General features: G+C 46.8%; 1 pseudogene; it reads right to left on the bottom strand.

Moving 5' to 3' along the window:
• Positions 1-1034: 1034 nt before the first annotated feature.
• Positions 1035-16566, bottom strand: LOC136644151 (thyroid peroxidase-like; annotated as a pseudogene).
• Between the last annotated feature and the right edge of the window lie 1398 nt (positions 16567-17964).

The following is a 17964-nucleotide window of genomic DNA, read 5'->3' on the forward strand; positions in this document are numbered from 1 at the left end:
AAGAGAAAAGCTGGAGAAAACAGTGAATGTCCTGATTTGCCATTTCTTGGCAAATCAACCCCCCCTTTAAAATCAGACACCCCCCCTTTTAAAAACTTGGTACCATCTTCAAGGCAGAAAAAATTAAAGTACCGTATTTGCCGGCGTATAAGACGACTGGGCGTATAAGACGACCCCCCAACATTTCCACTCAAAATATAGAGTTTGTTATATACTCGCCGTATAAGACTACCCCCTCTTCCGCACACCTTCCACACACCAAATAAAAGGTAAAAGAACATCAGATTTGATTTCAACATGTTAATTTATATTCAAATGCTTATGACATGCAGGAAAACTGTCACAAGGCTGTATGTTATCAAACATGTACAGTAAACATAAAACAGTGCAAGTTTATTAAATGTAATTCACTAAAGACAACACACTCCTCTCCTCCTCAGCGCAAGCAACACTCCAAGTGGACCCTATGGACGGGTAGATGCTTCTCAGGAGCACAGGCAGGCAGCCTTATGGTTCATCTCCTTCACTCTCCTTGTAGCTTAAGTGACAACCCTGCCAGGTTGTGCAGCAAACTAACATCTGGATCCAAATGGCAATCCTATGGATTGTACTCAGAAGCCAGCCTCACTCAAGTTTTAGGAGTGACTTCTAAATGTGGATGATGGTGGCTGCAGACACAGAACCTGCGGATATGGGGCCTGCCTGTGGTGCAGGCCAAGGAAATGCATGTGGAAGGAAAACAACACTGGAGAGGCTGGTCAGAAACCCACAGGCGGCGAGGCCTGGCAAGGGGCAGCACAGCAGCAGATAAACCTCTATCGAGGCCAGGAAGTGCTGCACCTGAACGCCAGTCAAACAGCGGACCAGGCACATCACCGCCTTCACGAGCCACGAGCATCCGCCTGCCGAACGTGGGAATAGAGACGGTGCCACTTCGGGGGAAGGTCTTATGAGCCCCGCCCCGAGCGAGCAGAGAGGAAGAGACTCACACGCCGCGCGGGGTCCCCTTCTTGCAGGCGGTGCCAGGCAGCTGTTCAGCCTCGGTGGCGGGCGGCGGCTCCTCGCGCTCTTGGCTCCGCCGGGCGCCGGGGCTGTTGCGGTGCCGGCACGGGTACTCGGCCTTCCGCTGGCGGGAGGCGGCGACCGCGGCAGCTGCTGCGGCCCAGCCCCGCTCGCGGCCCCCCGGAGAACTCGGCTGCCGCCAGACTCCTCCCCTCGCTCGGCAGCGGCTGCGGTTCAGTCCGCTCCTCCTCCCTGGCCGGCTGCTCCTGCGGCGGCGGCAGCTCTTCCTCCTGGGTCTCCGGCTGCTCGGACGCCCCCGGCATCAGAGCAGCGGGCGGGGGAGACCCAGCGGCGGCTCTCCTCCAGCGCCTGACAGCAGCGCTGCACTCACCCCGCCTCTGCGCTGCAGATTCCCTCCTCCCGTCGCGTGGGTCCAGCGCCACTGAAGTGCACCCGGCGTATAAGACGACCCCCCCCCCCACTTGGAGGCATGTTTTTCAGGGCAAAAAAGTCGTCTTATACGCCAGCAAATACGGTAGTCTGCTAGGCCAATTCCTTTACAAAAGCATTCTAAATTAGGGCCTAGCCATTGTAATTGTAATTTACAATGTAATTAGTCTGTGAATGTGGTGATGGCACCTGGCCTGGATACCTTTAAAAGGGGATAGTACAAATTTCTGGAAGAAAATTCCATCACAGGTTACAAGCTCCTGATTTTAGAAGTAGGCTACCTCAGAATGCCAGATGCGAGTGCTTCAAAGTCGGCTAGGATTTGGCCCTAAGGCAATCGTGGGAGTAAGTAAGGCAACAGTGGGGCCTGAGCAACTGAAAGAGGGGCCAGGACAAATGCTGGGCATCTGAGAAGCTGTCTTTCCTGCTGCTGTGACCATAGTTTTATTGTAGGGTTCTCAGACCACATCTGAGTATTTCTTGGGAGCATTTGTATTTCTAGCCAACAAGATTCTGCACATTGAGGGGCAATTTTTATAAACAAGAAAATAGGCCTATATACTAGGCATGCATGCCAAAGGCACAGGTTGAAGAACACTGTCCTAAAGCTGTAGGATGCCTACCCCGGCGGGTGTCTGATATTCTTAGAATTTTGCATGCAAATATTGCTACAGTCTATGCACTAAAAGACTTCTGTACTTTTAATAGTTGCATGGCATGGAGCAGTGTTCTTCAACCTGTGGGTTGGGACCCCAATGGGGTCACGAAGCCTCATTTTGGGGGTTGTGGCAAACTTTCAAAGCCTGTGTAAGAGAGGGCTTGAATCCAATTCAATAATGGTACTGCCTTATCAAAATAGTGCTTGATATAATCCTGCACAGCTTCTTCTTGCTGTCTTGCTCTGTGACTCCTAAGGTCAGCCCTCTTAAGGCTACTACCTCACAGGGTTGTTGTGAAGATGCAAGAGGTGGGGAAGCAGGACAGGTGGGGACAGGGAGTGAACAGTGATAGGGGCAGGTTCTGGGAGGGAGGTGGAATTGATGATGGGTCTCCAGTCTATTTATTTATTTATTTGGATTGTGGCATGTAAAAAGTTGAAGATGAGTTGAAGGATTTGGACAGAGACTGCAGTGATGGCAGAAGTTGCACCTAAAGAACATCTCCATGATGCACAGAACATCTGTATGACACATCTCCACAGAATACATCACAAATCAAGCACCAGCAGCCTTACACACACCCATCTCTTCATTACATTGTTGTATAAGGAACTGTCCATTATGTATGTCATGCATCAAGGTGAGAGCAGGTGAGGAGGAAAGAAGCTGCAAAGCAGTGAGAATGAAGGATTAAAGATGCATTTAGAAGTGTGACAAACTTTACAGATTGCCCCCTCTTGCTACTATTTCTGTGGTAGGCCTCACCTTGGCAAACAGGCAACACAGTGCTCCATCTCCCACTGTCAAGATTGCAGGTTATAGAGGATGGCCCCTCCAGTACATAGCCAGGCTGACACTCAAAGAACACAGAGGCTTTGCAGTGAACAAAGAAGGCACCTTTGACCAGAGGGACTGGCCCACACGGTGTGTCTGCAGAGACAGAAGCATGTGGCAAGGGGATTCATCAGGGAATTCATCAGGTTGAAGGTGGCACTGTGCTGGAGTGAATCATGTTCCAAAATGGAGTGAGTGAATCTCTGAGTTTTATTTTACACTAAGAAAAAGTGAAAAACAAACTGAAGGTAAGACACACTTCTCAAAGGAAGGGCAGCATCTGTGCTGAGTTGAATATACAAAACATTATACCAAAACACTGCCTTCCTGTACAGACAACAGTAAAAAGGATACTGTTGTTGAGTTTTCCCAAGTTGCTGCCTACAAAACAAAAGCAGAGTGGGAAAGGTCCCTGGGCTACAGGGTATGTGAAAGGAAACTTCCCTCCCCACTCCTAGATTCCTCTCAAGTGTCTGAATGCTGCTGAGAATCGGCTTTTCCCACTAGTTCAGAAACCAGTCACTCCTCATTCTACCTGCTGGATCCTCTCTCCATGCAGTCAGGTCCACTCTTGGAATTGGGGAGCTCTTGCAGGATACAAAGTCATCTGGGAAACGACTGCTGGAGAAAACATCTGCTGGGAGGTGATGGAGGTGAGTGTTCTCACAGAGGATCCAGAACAAAGTCACCTTTGCTAGCTCTTCTCGCTGACGTGGGGTGAATATCCCTTTATTCTCCCACCAAAATCTGCAAACGAAAACATTGGAAAGCAAAACCTTTGTATGTATGCAGCAGCATCCAGATAAAAGAGTGTTCATTTATTTGCCAAGCTCAAATGGTGGCTTCTCACATTGTCAGATTAGCAATGTTACACCTGACTAAACCAAAAGCCAAGGAAGTGCATAGTACAGTAGGAAGGGACCTTTCCCCTTTTGAAACTGGGTAACCAGTCACATAATGATGCCTTGATGGTCCCTTTTGTGGTGTGTACTGCCAGGATGAGGTAGGTGCAAATGCTCTCTTAGGACTTCTTTGTGTGCCTGATGCAGGTGTATACCTTTGGATGCTCAAACCTTCATGCATTACCTATTCTTCCTCACTGGTCCCTATACATTGAACTTCATTCCAAAACATGCATCTGGGTCTACCTTGCTTTCTATCTTCCTACAAGTTTCTCCTCAAAATGCATCTTTTCCATGAGGTCTTAACCTATTACAGCTCAAACATATCCCCTGCCACAAGTGCTGAAGCAGCCCTGCTGAAAAGGTATGTGATGCATCTTATGGTGGGGAGGCAGGCAATCTGAAAGCAAACTGGACATTTTCACTTGCCAGCAAGTAAGCCATCAGGCTACCAATAGGTCCCCTTGTACATATGTCATCTATTTTGGTGGTGTATGTATGAGGAGAGAAAAAGGGTGGGGAGGTTTGCAAAAGGGGGTATGCAGCATGTGCCATGGCTGCTGGATCCTTTCGCATTCTCAAATGCAGGAATCACCAGATTCCTGCGCTGCCCCTAGTTTCTCCCCTCTACCCACCCAGAAATGCCACAGTTCCTCCCACTCCCCCCACTCCCCACCAACTCACTGGTGCTAGTGGAACGTGGTCTCTCTCTGCCACTGCACTGCTGCTGGCTGAGTGTGCATTCTGCCAGTGGACAAGGAGCAAAAGTGGGGCTGTTAATCTTCACTGCCAACTGTAATAAAGCTGACACATATGCACTGGCATGCTAACTCTCATTGAGGGGGTAAAATTTGTGCCAGGGCTGCTTCTTAGGTCCATTTCAGATGAACTCTTTGGCTGTTCCAGTTGCAGAGATTTTTTTGCCCCTTCTTATTATGACTTTCCCCCTCATTTTTAAATTCCTCCCTCCCATTCAAACTACCGGTATTTTGAATCAACCATCAATTATTGCTCTAGATGACTTAAGATTACTCCTTTAAATGCAGCACGCATTAATTCAAAATAAACTTTGTCCCTGGTTGTATATTTACAAACACCCACATGGTGTGTGAAAAATAAAAAGACCACCCATAATCAGGCGTTGAAAATGGGAAAACCCGTTTTTCCCATTACTCTTAACCAACTCTGAGGGTTACATGCTACATGCTATGGTTGGACGGGGGGACCAGAAAGCCAACAAAAGGTGAATAAAAGTCATTTTTACTTATCTCTTGGTAGGCCTTCTGGTTGCCTATGGGTTTTCTTGGACCCATGCCAAGAGGTCCATGAGTGGGCAGGAGTCTGAGGAGAGGAAAGAGCTGGGGCAGGGTAACAAACTGGGGATAAGAGCCTAGCACAAGTCACTGCCACTGAAGTTCACACCCTCCAGCCCCCTATTCTCCCCCTCCCTGCCGTGAACCTCCCATCCCCACCCATGACCCATCCCCTCTGCCACCTTACAGCCTGAGTGGGCTGTTGGTGCATGTGGGGAGCTGCCCGTTGTTTCCGCTGGTGGCACCCTCACACTCAGCAGCAATGCACCATTTACAGTAGCCCCATGCAGTTTACGACAGTGGAACATAAGTTGTAACTTGCAAATACGATTAGGCCATAAATGTTGCTAATGGCAACCTGTCCTCATTAAAATTATCCTATCTCCTCCAGTCCCCTATCCTCCCCTCTCCCTGCCATGAACCTCCCCACAGAACAAAAGAGCAAGCCTTACTAAATACTTGAAATGCCTGAAAAGTTTTCATTGATTTTGGGGGAATCAGTCCCTGATAAGGGGTTATGAACACCTTCAGACATTTAATTGCACTGGTAGTGTTGCCACTGTCACAAGATAACGCTGATGAGTGTACCAAATTACTACCATTTTGACCCATGTTGTGCATCCTAAAGATACCTGCAGGCCTTTGGCAGATTTCCTTCTTTATCATACTAATGAGATATTCTAGTAATAGCTTTACTTTAGCACAGGTTTTTTTTCTTTGCATGCTTTTAACTACACTTCCCCAGCCATGAAGAATGATTATTTTTGGGTCTCTTTACTGTAATACCAGAGCAGGATATGGTTTGACAGCTTAAGGCTGCAATCCTAACTTCACTTTCCTGGGAGTAAGTCCCATTGAATACAATAGGACTTACTTCTGAGTAGGCCTGGTTAGGCTTGTGCCCTTAAGCAGTTGAAGGTTTCAAGTCACTTTGGATCTTAGAACTATTTCTTACCTGTCCCCATCTCGAAGAGCTTGGAACTGCCTTCCCAGCAGGCAAGCAAGCAGTTCTCCCACTCGGGCCCTAGGTGGAAAAGGTTCTGCTATGGCACCAATCCAGACATCAATGTTTTCTGGTGTCCCATACAGCTCAATCAGTTTGTTAGCCAAAAAGCTGCTGTTGAGGATATGCTGTAAGTCAGAGAGTGTGTGAGCCTCTGAGAGACCACAGAATCTCCTCCAGGAGTTGTAACCTGCAGAGGGCACCAGAAAACAGCATTTGAATTTTCAGTGATAGTTCTAAATGGAGAGGTCTACTACTTCTGATAGCTTTCTTTCACCCTTCCTTGAAAAGTTACACACTTGGCAGTCCATGGTCTCAGCCTCTTTGCAGATTCAATGCAGCCAGGTCAAGGGACAGAGCCCTCTTGGGATGAAACAGCTTCTCTGTCAGCTCCTCTGGCATCATCTGAGTGGGTGTTTGGAGCTTCGCAAGGCCGACTATCTCTCCTCTCAGAATAGGATCAATCCCTCCTACAGTTGGCGATAAAATTGAGGAGCTCAGACCCTGTGAATATAAAGCTATGAACAGACACAGTGACAAAGCTCTAGAATGCAGAATAAAGATGGCATCTTTGGTATTCTGGTAGAAACACCCAAGCACAAAATAGGCAAAAATGTGCTGCACCTCCATTATCTATGTACGTATGTGGCATTTGCAGAAGATCTTTTGTGCCCAGCATATCTGTTGAGAGGATATTACTAACAACCAATTTACCTAAATAAGAGGCCTTTCTCATGTTACATGGGCTGCAGCTCTCTCCATACCAGTATTGCCCCCGCAGTAGGGGCAACTCTGTTGTGGGGAACAGTCATAGCATACCTGAAGTATGGCATCCTCCCACTAGACCCAGGGCTTTTGACGTTCCATGCTCAAAAGCATAGAGAGCCCCCAGGTAGGAGGGCCTTAAGAAGTTTATACCCTGTTAACTAACCACATAGCAAATGGTTGATTTTATTTGCTCACAGAATTCACAAGTAAGAAAAATGTCTGGGAAAGATTTAAATAGCCTAAAACAATAGTGCACATTTCCTCATTTACCGTATTTTTCGCTCCATAAGACGCACTTTTTCCCCCAAAAAAAGTGGGGGGGGGAAGTGTGTGCGTCTTATGGAGCGAATACTGCAAAGCTGCAGGCGTTCTCAGGGCAGCAGAGCCTCCTTGGCAGGTGCTTCTGCCCCTGACCAGGGTCCTGCCTGCGCTCAATGGTAATGCAAATGCAAATGCAATGGTAATGCAAATGCCTTCGCTTAACGGTAATGCAAATGTTCAGAGCTTAGTGACAATGCACTTGCAGAAAAATACTACAGTACCTCATTCTGCAGGGCAGGAGGTCTGGTCTAGAGGGTAGAGCCTCCATTTGCCTGAAGATTAACATCCACAAGGTCGCCAGTTCGAGGCCACCGGCACCGTGCGACCTTGAAGCAGCTGGCAAGCTGCAGCTGAGCTGTTCCATCTGCTCAGAGCGTGGGAGGATGGAGGCCAGAATGTTAAACCAGATCGGAGTGTAACACCTTGAATGTAGTGGTTCTTGAAAGAAAGAACCTTCTTTCAATTTGTAAAAATCCCTGCGTGGATTTAATAAGCCTGCCTATGTAAACCGCCTTGAATAAAGTCTTGAATAAAGACCAAGAAAGGCGGTATATAAATACTGTATATTATTATTATTATATATTCTACCAGTGCAAGGATGATAAAGCAGAAAAGGCTAGCATATAAAATTCCTTTTAAACTAGAGGTAGTAAAATATGCTAAGGAGCATGGAAACAGAGCAGCGGAGAGACATATTTTATTACACTATTTGGTTCAGAATATTTTTTTTCCTGTTTTCCTCCTCTAAAAACTAAGTTCCTCTTATGGTCAGGTGCGTCTTAGAGAGCGAAAAATACGGTATTAGGAAATTCACATTTATGAATGTTGCCACTCTAGAAACTATGCTCTTAACATCCTTCACAGCATCATTCATGGAATGGGTCCTGCATTCAGGACACTACTCAGTCCTACCCTCTGATGGGGAGTCCTAGACATACTGACTATTTTAGCTTGCTGGACTCAACATCTAACAGTGGCAGCCTAGTAGACTTTCTGGCTAATTTCTTTTCCAAATTATTTAAAAACATGAACATCAATTTTTTTAAAAATGTTAAAATTTCATAAAATGGTGCTAACTCTGCAATAGCTTTATAACTTGCAAAAGTTCTGTCATCTAGAGAGTTTTTGGACACAATCCTAAACAACTTTCCAGCACTGGCATTGCTGTGCCAGTGGGGCATGTGCTACATCCTGCAGTTGGTAGGCAGTCACAGAGGCCTCCTCAAGGTAAGGCAATGTTTGTTCCCTTATCTCAAGAGCTGCATTGCCCTTAACTCGATGCTGGAAAGGTGGTTAGGATTGTGCCCTAGTTTGTTTTCTGGTTGTTGTGGCACAGGCTTCCATAGGCTTGATGAGCTAGCTGTAGGCTCAACATCACACAATTTTTTGTTGGTTTTGCTGCAGCAAACCAAGAAGGCTATTCTTCTGGAATTCATACAATTGAGAAAACGTTAGACTTCAGCGCAGTCTTTGAATGGGTTAGTCCTTGGGACGATTGGTCTCAGTGGAAATAGCATTGGCCAATTTCAACCTTGATTAAAAATAAATATCTCAATGTTTACCTAGACATGCCCTTTCTCTCCAACCAACACCCCATTCTGTACCTTCCTCAATGATCCTCCATGGAGAGAAGAAGGACTGGTGAAGAGAGATGCTAGGGTGATTGGGGCTCTCCTCATAGTTCTCATCCAAGCGTGAAAGGAAAGGATTGATGGTAACATGGGCAAAGCGAAATGCAGCTGTAGCAAAGACATTGGCGATCCGGGGGTCAACAGACTCATTATAACCAGAGTATGGAGACAGCATGGTCTTGGTGGCTTCTGGGCCAAGGATCTTTGGAATATAATCTCTCCAGTTTATAATCTACATCAAACATTCAAACAACAAAATTAAAAAGAGGTATTTGCTTGAGTTCAAATGATTTGATCATTTGAGGGTGGTGTTTTTACTTACTGTGTGTTAGGACAAGCAGCAGGAGGTGCAGGGAGCCTTGTGCATCCCGACGCAGGGCTCCCCAAGGCTTAGAATCTTCAAAAATAGCAAGCACAAGCCAACTCCTGTCTGCATTCGCAAACCGGAAGTTGCTTGTGCTTGCTATTTCTGAAGTTTCCAAGCCTCAGGGAGCCCTGTGGAAGGGTGTGTGGGGCTCCCCGCACCTCCTGCTGCTTGTCCTAACACACAGTAAGTAAAAACACCCCCCTCGCCCCCTCCCTTAACAATGCAATCCTGGGGATCAAGTCTTCCTTCCCCCTTCCTCCACCCCTTTAACAGGGGAAGCGACTCACCAGTTTGAGAACCCATCAAACTGGTCAAGACCCACCAGTTTGAGAACCACTGATCTGTTTGAATTGTTAAAAAAAGACATCTGGATTTGTGAGAATAAAAGTATTTCATGCCTTTCTTTTCTTTCAAGGTCTGACACGTTTGGTGAAGCTGCACTGTGCATTAGAGAAAACATTTTCTTGGAAATGTTCTTTCCATTCCTCACATGATCTGCCTGCAATCTCTATAGAAGAGTCTTGAGTTCAAGGAGAGAGTCAGTCTTCTGTAGGGAAGAGCTTTTCTAGTGCTTTGCCAACTGCACTTTGACCCTGGCATTAGCTTGTGGCTCTTGCATATCTTCACAAGAGGCCTCCAGAGTTTGAATTGCTCTTATATAAACATATTCGTGTGTGTTAACAAGGTAGAGTGTTTTCAGTGTTACCAACTCTCCTCTGATAAGAGCAGAATCTGCAAAGCAAGACAAGTTTGCAGCATAGGTAACAGCAGCAGTCAGTGGCATAGCTAACCAAGTAGCTGTCCGGTGCAAAAAAAATTCTGTAGCCCCCCCCTCCCAGTAATGACATCAGATTTAATTAATTACATTGGGTCTTTTTATTTGTTAAAGTGAGTGAGAAATGTTAGCTAATATATTAAAATAGCAAACACTTGTTGAAAGAACTTACTGCACTTTTACAGCGCAATCTGTAATCTGGATCTCTCTGCGCAGCAAATCTCTCACAAAAACCCTTGACTTCTAATGGGCGAACTTCCCTCAGATGAGGAGGCTGGTTAGAAGGAGGTTGAAAGGGAAGGTAAAAAGAGTCCAATCTCTCCAGAGTGCATGGAGGCTGCTTAATACAACAGTAATAGAGGCCCAGCGGAAATGTATACAGCAAAGGAAGAAGGGCTCCACTAAGCCCAGGAGGGTGCCCGCATGGCTAACCAGCCAAGTTAGAGAGGCTGTAAAAGGCAAGGAAGCTTCCTTCCATAAATGGAAGTCTTGCCCTAATGAAGAGAATAAAAAGGAACATAAACTGTGGCAAAAGAAATGTAAGAAGGTGATACGGGAGGCCAAGCAAGACTATGAGGAATGCATGGCCAGCAACATTAAGGGGAATAATAAAAGCTTCTTCAAATATGTTAGAAGCAGAAAACCCGCCAGAGAAGCGGTTGGCCCTCTGGATGGTGATGAAGGGAAAGGGGAGATAAAAGGAGACTTAGAGATGGCAGAGAAATTAAATGAGTTCTTTGCATCTGTCTTCACAGCAGAAGACCTCAAGCAAATACTGCTGCCTGAATGGCCCCTCCTAACCAAGGAATTAAGTCAGATAGAGCTTGAAAGAGAAGATGTTTCAGACCTCATTGATAAATTAAGATCAATAAGTCACCGGACCCTGATGGTATCCACCCTAGAGTTATTAAGGAATTGAAGAATGAAGTTGCTGATCACTTGACTAAAATATGCAACTTGTCCCTCAAAACAGCCATGGTGCCAGAGGATTGGAGGACAGCAAATGTCATACCAATTTTTAAAAAGGGAAGGAGGGGGGACCCTGGAAACTATAGGCTGGTCAGCCTAACATCTATGGTAAGATGGTAACACATAGATGAACAGGCCTTGCTGAAGGAGAATCAGCATGGCTTCTGTAAGGGTAAGTCTTGCCTTACAAACCTTATAGAATTCTTTGAAAAGGTCAACAGGCATGTGGGAGAACCTGTGGATATTATATACCTGGACTTTCAGAAGGTGTTCGACACAGTCCCTCACCAAAGGCTACTGAAAAAACTCCACAGTCAAGAAATTAGAGGGCAGGTCCTCTTCTGGATTGACACCTGGTTGAAGACCAGGAAATAGAGAGTGGGTGTCAATGGGCAATTTTCACAATGGAGAGAGGTGAAAAGCAGTGTGCCCCAAGGATCTGTCCTGGGACCGGTGCTTTTCAACCTCTTCATAAATAACCTGAAGACCAGGGTGAGCAGTGAGATGGCTCAGTTTGCAGACGACACCAAACTTTTTCGAGTGGTGAAGACAAGATGTGATTGTGAGGAGCTCCAGAAGGATCTCTCCAAACTGGCAGAATGGGCAGCATAATGGCAGATGCATTTCAATGTAAGTAAGTGTAAAGTCATGCACATTGGGGCAAAAAATCAAAACTTCATATATAGGCTAATGGGTTCTGAGCTGTCTGTGACAGATCGGGAGAGAGATCTTGGGGTGGTGGTGGACAGGTCGATGAAAGTGTCCACCCAATGTGCGGCGGCAGTAAAGAAGGCCAATTCTATGCTTGGGATAACTAGAAAAGGTATTGAGAACAAAACGGCTAATATTATAATGCCATTGTACAAATCGATGGTAAGGCCACACCTGGAGTATTGTGTCCAATTCTGGTCACCGCATCTCAAAAAAGACATATTGGAAATGGAAAAGGTGCAAAAGGGAGCGACTAAAATGATTACTGGGCTGGGGCACCTTTCTTATGAGGAAAGGCTATGGCTCTTCAGCCTAGAAAAGAAATGCCTGGGGGTGGGGGACATGACTGAGACATACAAAATGATGCATGGGAAGGATAAAGTGGATAGAGTGTTGCTCTTTACACTCTCACATAACACCAGAACCAGGGGACATCCACTAAAATTGAGTGTTGGGAAGGTTAGGACAGACAAAAGAAAATATTTCTTTACTCAACGTGTGGTCGGTCTGTGGAACTCCTTGCCGCAGGATGTGGTGATGGCATCTGGCCTGGATGCCTTTAAAAGGGGAGTGGACAAGTTTCTGGAGGAAAAATCCATTATGGGTTACAAGCCATGATGTGTATGTGCAACCTCCTGATTTTAGAAATGGGCTATGTCAGAATGCCAATGCAAGGGAGGGCACCAGAGTGAGGTCTCTTGTTATCTGGTGTGCTCCCTGGGGCATTTGGTGGGTCGCTGTGAGATACAGGAAGCTGGACTAGATGGGCCTATGGCCTGATCCAGTGGGGCTGTTCTTATGTTCTTAATCTATTCATGTCTACTCAAAAGTAAGTCCCATTGTGTTCAATGGGGCTTACTCCCTGGTAAGTGATGTAAGGTAGAATTGCAGCCTTACACAGTTTGAGATGTGCAGGAGGGGACTGGAGACAATCATAAGAGCCAGCAGCTTACCTTTAGGAAGTGGAATTGAGGAATTATGTGAATAAATGATGAGGCCAAACCACTTGCTATTCAGTGCTCCTGCTGCAACTTGCCTCCCAGGTTGCTGTGCCTTGCTTGCTACCCTCTTCAGGTTCCTGCACATGCGCAGGTAACCTATCACAGTCAGCCAACTCAGAGCCCAATCCTCTGCATGTCTACTTGGAAGCAAGCCCAGACTGGTTAATGGGGCTTACTCCCAGGAAAGTGGGGAGAGGATTGCAGCCTTGGAGCCCAATCCTCTGCCTGTCTACTTGGAAGCAAGCCCATGATAGTCAATGGGGCTTACTCCCAGGATAGTGTGGATAGGGTTGCAGCCTCAGAGCCCAATCTCCTGCATGTCTACTCAGGAGCAAGCCCTACTGGCTTAGATTTCGGAGACAATTGGGCTGCTGCAGCCTTGCCAGGAGGAGAGAGGAGGATAAGGGAACAGGCAAGTAGAGAGAGGACTGTGACAAGCAGAGGAGAGTAGGCAGTGCAGGGCGGGGGAGTGGTGAGCAACTGGTCCCGCTGCACAAGGGGAACCCCCTCCTCAGTCCAGGCTGGGCTCCACAAGGGTCTCTGGGGGCTATGCCTGCCTATCAGGGGCTCCATCTCTCTCTCTCTCACACACACACATCCAGTGTCCTGAACAGCACCCAACAGCCCCCACTCACCAACACACTTCTTCCTCCCTCTCTAAACACAATCAAGCACTGCTCTGCTCCGCTCCCCATAAACCTCTCTTGCCATTTAAGCCAAATAGAGCTTCAGGGGGCAGCATGTTGAGTAGGACAGGTGGAGGAAATCACCGAGGGAATGAGGGCTGGCAGGTGCATGAAAGGAAGACTCCAAGGAGGTCTGTGTCTGTTGCCAGCATCTCAGCTGCAGGAGGGGGAGAGGGCCAGCTCCTCCTGCCGGCCGAGACCTGTGGTTCTGTGTGTTCTGCTGGAAGCGACCAGCTAGACTAACTTCAATCATGGCTGCAGGGAGGGGCAACATGCAGTTTCGCCCCTCTCCATGACTGTTGCACCTCCTCCCTCCAATGCAGATAATGCTAATTATCTGCAATTATTTTATATGTTTAAGAGATTTTAGAGTGACATAGAAGTGTGTTTGATTTCCCATATTACTGTATCTAGCTGCTGACACTGCACGGGCAGGTAGATCTGGGCTCTGCATTGGGAAACCCAGAAGACCTGGGCTCCAAATGCTTTTCTGGTTGTTTCCACCTTTCCCCTGTTCTATTTTGCCCCCTTCCCATGTCAGTACCCTCCCCTACTCTGTTTCATCCCCTCCCCCTTTGGTAAGGGGCCTAAAAGAAACTTTGTCCACCCTGATAAAATTCCTCTCAGAGGCCCTGAGCCTCATGGATAGTTTGGCCCTCACTGGGAATTGAAACCTGTGAGGTGCCACTTCTGTAAGAATGAAGCAGTGCAATGTTTGATGTGCTGACCTGGAGGTATGCACTGATGATTTTACGTGTCTCATGATAAAGAATTTCCCCACTCCATTGGGGGTTCAGTTCGTGCAGAGTGGCAGCAATTCTATTGCTCTCCCTCAGGAATATTGTGTGCAGGACTTGCATTCCTAAATGCTCATTGGACCGTGAGTCTCCTGGAAAGGAAGCGCACATAAACACCTCACTTTCAATGCACAGGGTAAATGAGACAAAATTTAAATGTTCTTTACTACTTTTTAAGCATTCTTCAAAAACAGAAGATGTTAAATATTCTGGGTGGTGGTAACACAACTTACAGCGCAATCCTATCTTGCGCTGGAATAGGCAAGCCAAGAGGCTTGTGCTGTATCCAGCGCAAGATAGGGCTGCAAAGTGGCGCAGCAGAAGGTAAGTGTAAACTCTTTCCCTTACCCCCAGGTAAGCCACTGCAACCCCTATGGGTCTCCTCAGACTTGTTCCACCTCCTGAGGTGGCACAAGTCCAATGAGAGTGGAGCAGCTTGAAGCCGCTCCGCGCTGCTCAGGTATGGGGGCTAGGATCTGGCATAACAGCTGGATCCCAGTCCAGCCTCCAGCTTCCTGCCTGCCCCTGGGACTGCCCTCCACCTGCCCTCTTCCCGCCCCAGAACACCTTGCTCCCGCCTCCTCCCTGCCCACCCCACAGCCTTGTGTCGGCCAAGTTTCACCGACACAAGTCTTGCTCCCTCTATCAGTACAAAGGTTGAATTCAGCCTCTGTGGGCTGGCACGCCTCTGCACACCGGCCTAGCCAATTCTCAAGGAGGTGCAAACATGCCTTAAGGCACATTTGCAACCCTCCTGGGCCAGCTTAAGGGACTTGCACCAGCCCAAGGGCACGTTAGGATTGCGCCCTGAATTTTTTAAGCCTGTCAATTTTCCTGGCTCCAACAACTGCCCCATGCTTTGATGCAGAAGCCACTTTTTCTCACTGTTGTCCTCCTTTGTCACATTGTTCCTCATACCCAATGCTGCCATGCTGAAGACTCGCCTGCAAACCTCTCTTGCGGACAAGCAAGAGTCCATTCTAGGAGGAAAAACAGCTACAACCAATAAATGGCACTATTTAACTTATTAGAACCTAGAAAATAAAAGTGAGATCAAGCATTCTTCTTCCTATTCAACTAACAGTAGTTTCTGACTCTTAAGTCAACAACGACAACAAAAGGCTACCACATGGTAGGACATTTGACAAATGTCATTTATTTCTATAACATTTATATACCACCTTTCTTTAAATTGTACCCTTTGGATGTACCTTCAGTGTTTCAAAAAATCCTACCTGGTGATAGAATCTTTCAAAATTCTGGTCCTCAGGAAATCAAATTGATTGGAAAAAAATTGATGTGGTGGGGTTTGGGTTGCTGTATCAGCACATTCACAAACACCCCAGCTGTTTGTGTATTCAATTCTTATTCTGTTTTTTGGCCTCTGAAGAAGCCTCCAAGGTATTTCAGGCCAATGGAAGCTTACAAATATAGTGAACTCTATTTTACAGTCCTTGATTTAACAGACTTTGGAAACAGTTTTTCCCCCCAGCATCATTAAAATCTAGTCACATACATTTTGTGCATGTCTCCAATGGATTCAGTTTTAACAGACTTTCAGTTTTAATGGACTTTCCCCTATTAGTCAATTAAATTGGGGGTTCACTGTACAATGATAAAGCATACATTTCATCCCAAAGTTTGTCTGTTCCCTCATCCTCATCCTCTTCCTTACAAGGCAGTTGGTGTTTATGGGGCCAGTGTCTATGGGGGAAGAGAAAGACCTAATGGTGGTTCTTCTCCTTGCTGGTTTCTTTACTCCTCTTCCTCCTCCTCACAGGGCCATGGATATTTCTATTGTTAGCACACATAGTCAAGCCTTCTACAGGGCTAAGTTGCAAAGGAAAGCAAGGTTTCTGCAACTTTAATAGTTGTGTAAAAGAAGGCATTTGGGCAGAAACAATTTGTCATGACAGATGAGAAAAACTGAATGTGTCATAATCCCTTCTTCTAAAGGAACAGGAGTCCTGCCTCCCTTGACATCTGGATAGCTATACAGCACACAGCCACTGGGATGATCTCTCCACACACAACTCATAAGGTTCCTCTTACCTGCTAAAAAGCAAGGCACTTCAGAAGTGTTGGCAAGGCAGGAGTTCCGTGTCATGGCACAAGGGTTTGGGAATTTCTTCTCAGCAAAGGGCAAGAGTGGGAGGCCACCATCAGATAATTCCTGGTTGACGGCCAGGAGCCCCAGCTCCTGGGTGAAATTGCGGAGCTTCCTGGCCAATGAGACTGTGCTGCCATAGATCATGCTGCCATCCACAAAGGAGCTGAGGCTGTTCAGCTGCTCCCGAGGCTGTAGCTGTCCCAGGAGAAAGCTGGATTCACCACTGCCACAAGCTGGTGAGGAGCGGATAAAGGGCAGGCACTCCATTTCCCCCCCACCCAGACGGAAGTCACCAGCAGGGATCTGGCACAGGAGAAGCACAGTGGTGAATGCCTTGCTGCCTAGCGCTGCAGAGACATGTTAGGAGGGAGTAAAAATCCTGTTCCTTATTGAGAGGCAATGGGGGATAGAGAAGTTACTGTCAGAGCACATTTTCCTGATAAAATTCCCATAGTTTTCCTCACAGAATCACAGGTTAAAGACAAAGTGTGTGTATTTTTTTTTTTTAGAGAGTCAGGGAGCACAATAATGTCACCTATCTATCCGCTATAATCCCTGCTCACAGGTTGTCCCCGTTTTTGTGTCACTTCAAAATCCTGTACAACTGGCTTGATCAGGAAAAACAATGAAAGAAAAAACATGGATGTGTGCAAGATGGACAAGACCCATATCTAAAGTCTGAGCAGCAAGAGTGTATCTCGCTGCACTTGCTTTTGCTCTCCTGGGATCACTCTTTGGGGGGTTAATATTTTTGGATCCTTGGCCTGGGTTCTGGGTTTTTAACTCTGAGGGAAAGAGCTCTATAGCTGCTGCTTAAAAGTTATTAATCAAGACATGTCAATGTGACAGGTGGGACACAGAGGAGGAAATGGAGAACCCACTCCTTCAACAGTCACAGTATTCTCCTAGCATTACCACACTGCTGTCCTATTTCTCTGTTCCAGTTCCAACCCTCCAATCCATCACTGAACATGCGCATGTGAAGCAAGGACTAAAGCCAGTTTTCCTCCCATTATACATCAGCTAGGCGTGTAGACTTATGTGAACTAGTGACTCCATACAGGGCCTAGGATAGAGGAGTAAAGAGGGTAATTTGTACCCGGGCCCAGAGTCAGAAAGGAGGCCCGGGAGCCAAAGGAGGGGGCCCAGAAAGTTCCTGGGACCTGACATTTTCCTATCTTACCTGAACTAACTGCTAGCACATAATGCTGGGGCACAACCATGTGCATGCAGTGTTAATTACTGCTGCAAGCAATACACACCAGGCCCAGGAAAGCATCCATGACCCTCCTTAACACAGTGTCAAATCTGGGAGGAAACTGCCCTGCTACAATAGCTCTTTGGCATTTCAAAATTTTTAAAGAGACTTAGGAGTGTGTTTGGTTTTCCAAATTACTTTATCTAGCTGCTGATGCCCCATGGTCAGGTAGACCTGGACTCTGCATCAAGAAGCCTAGTAGACCTGAGCTCCAAAGTCTATTGGGGCTGTCAGCACCCTCCCCCGCCCTATTTTGCCCCCCCATTCTGCTTGCCCCCATTGCCCCCCTTCCTCTTTGGGAAGGGGCCCAGAAGAAACTTTGTACCCCCTGCTAAAATTCCTCTCATAGGCCATGACTCCATAGTGTTTGCCTGAATGCAAATACCCTAATTTCTGGGATGGCAGCA

Source organism: Tiliqua scincoides, chromosome 1 (assembly GCF_035046505.1).
Source record: "Tiliqua scincoides isolate rTilSci1 chromosome 1, rTilSci1.hap2, whole genome shotgun sequence".
NCBI classification, from domain to species: Eukaryota; Metazoa; Chordata; class Lepidosauria; order Squamata; family Scincidae; genus Tiliqua; species Tiliqua scincoides.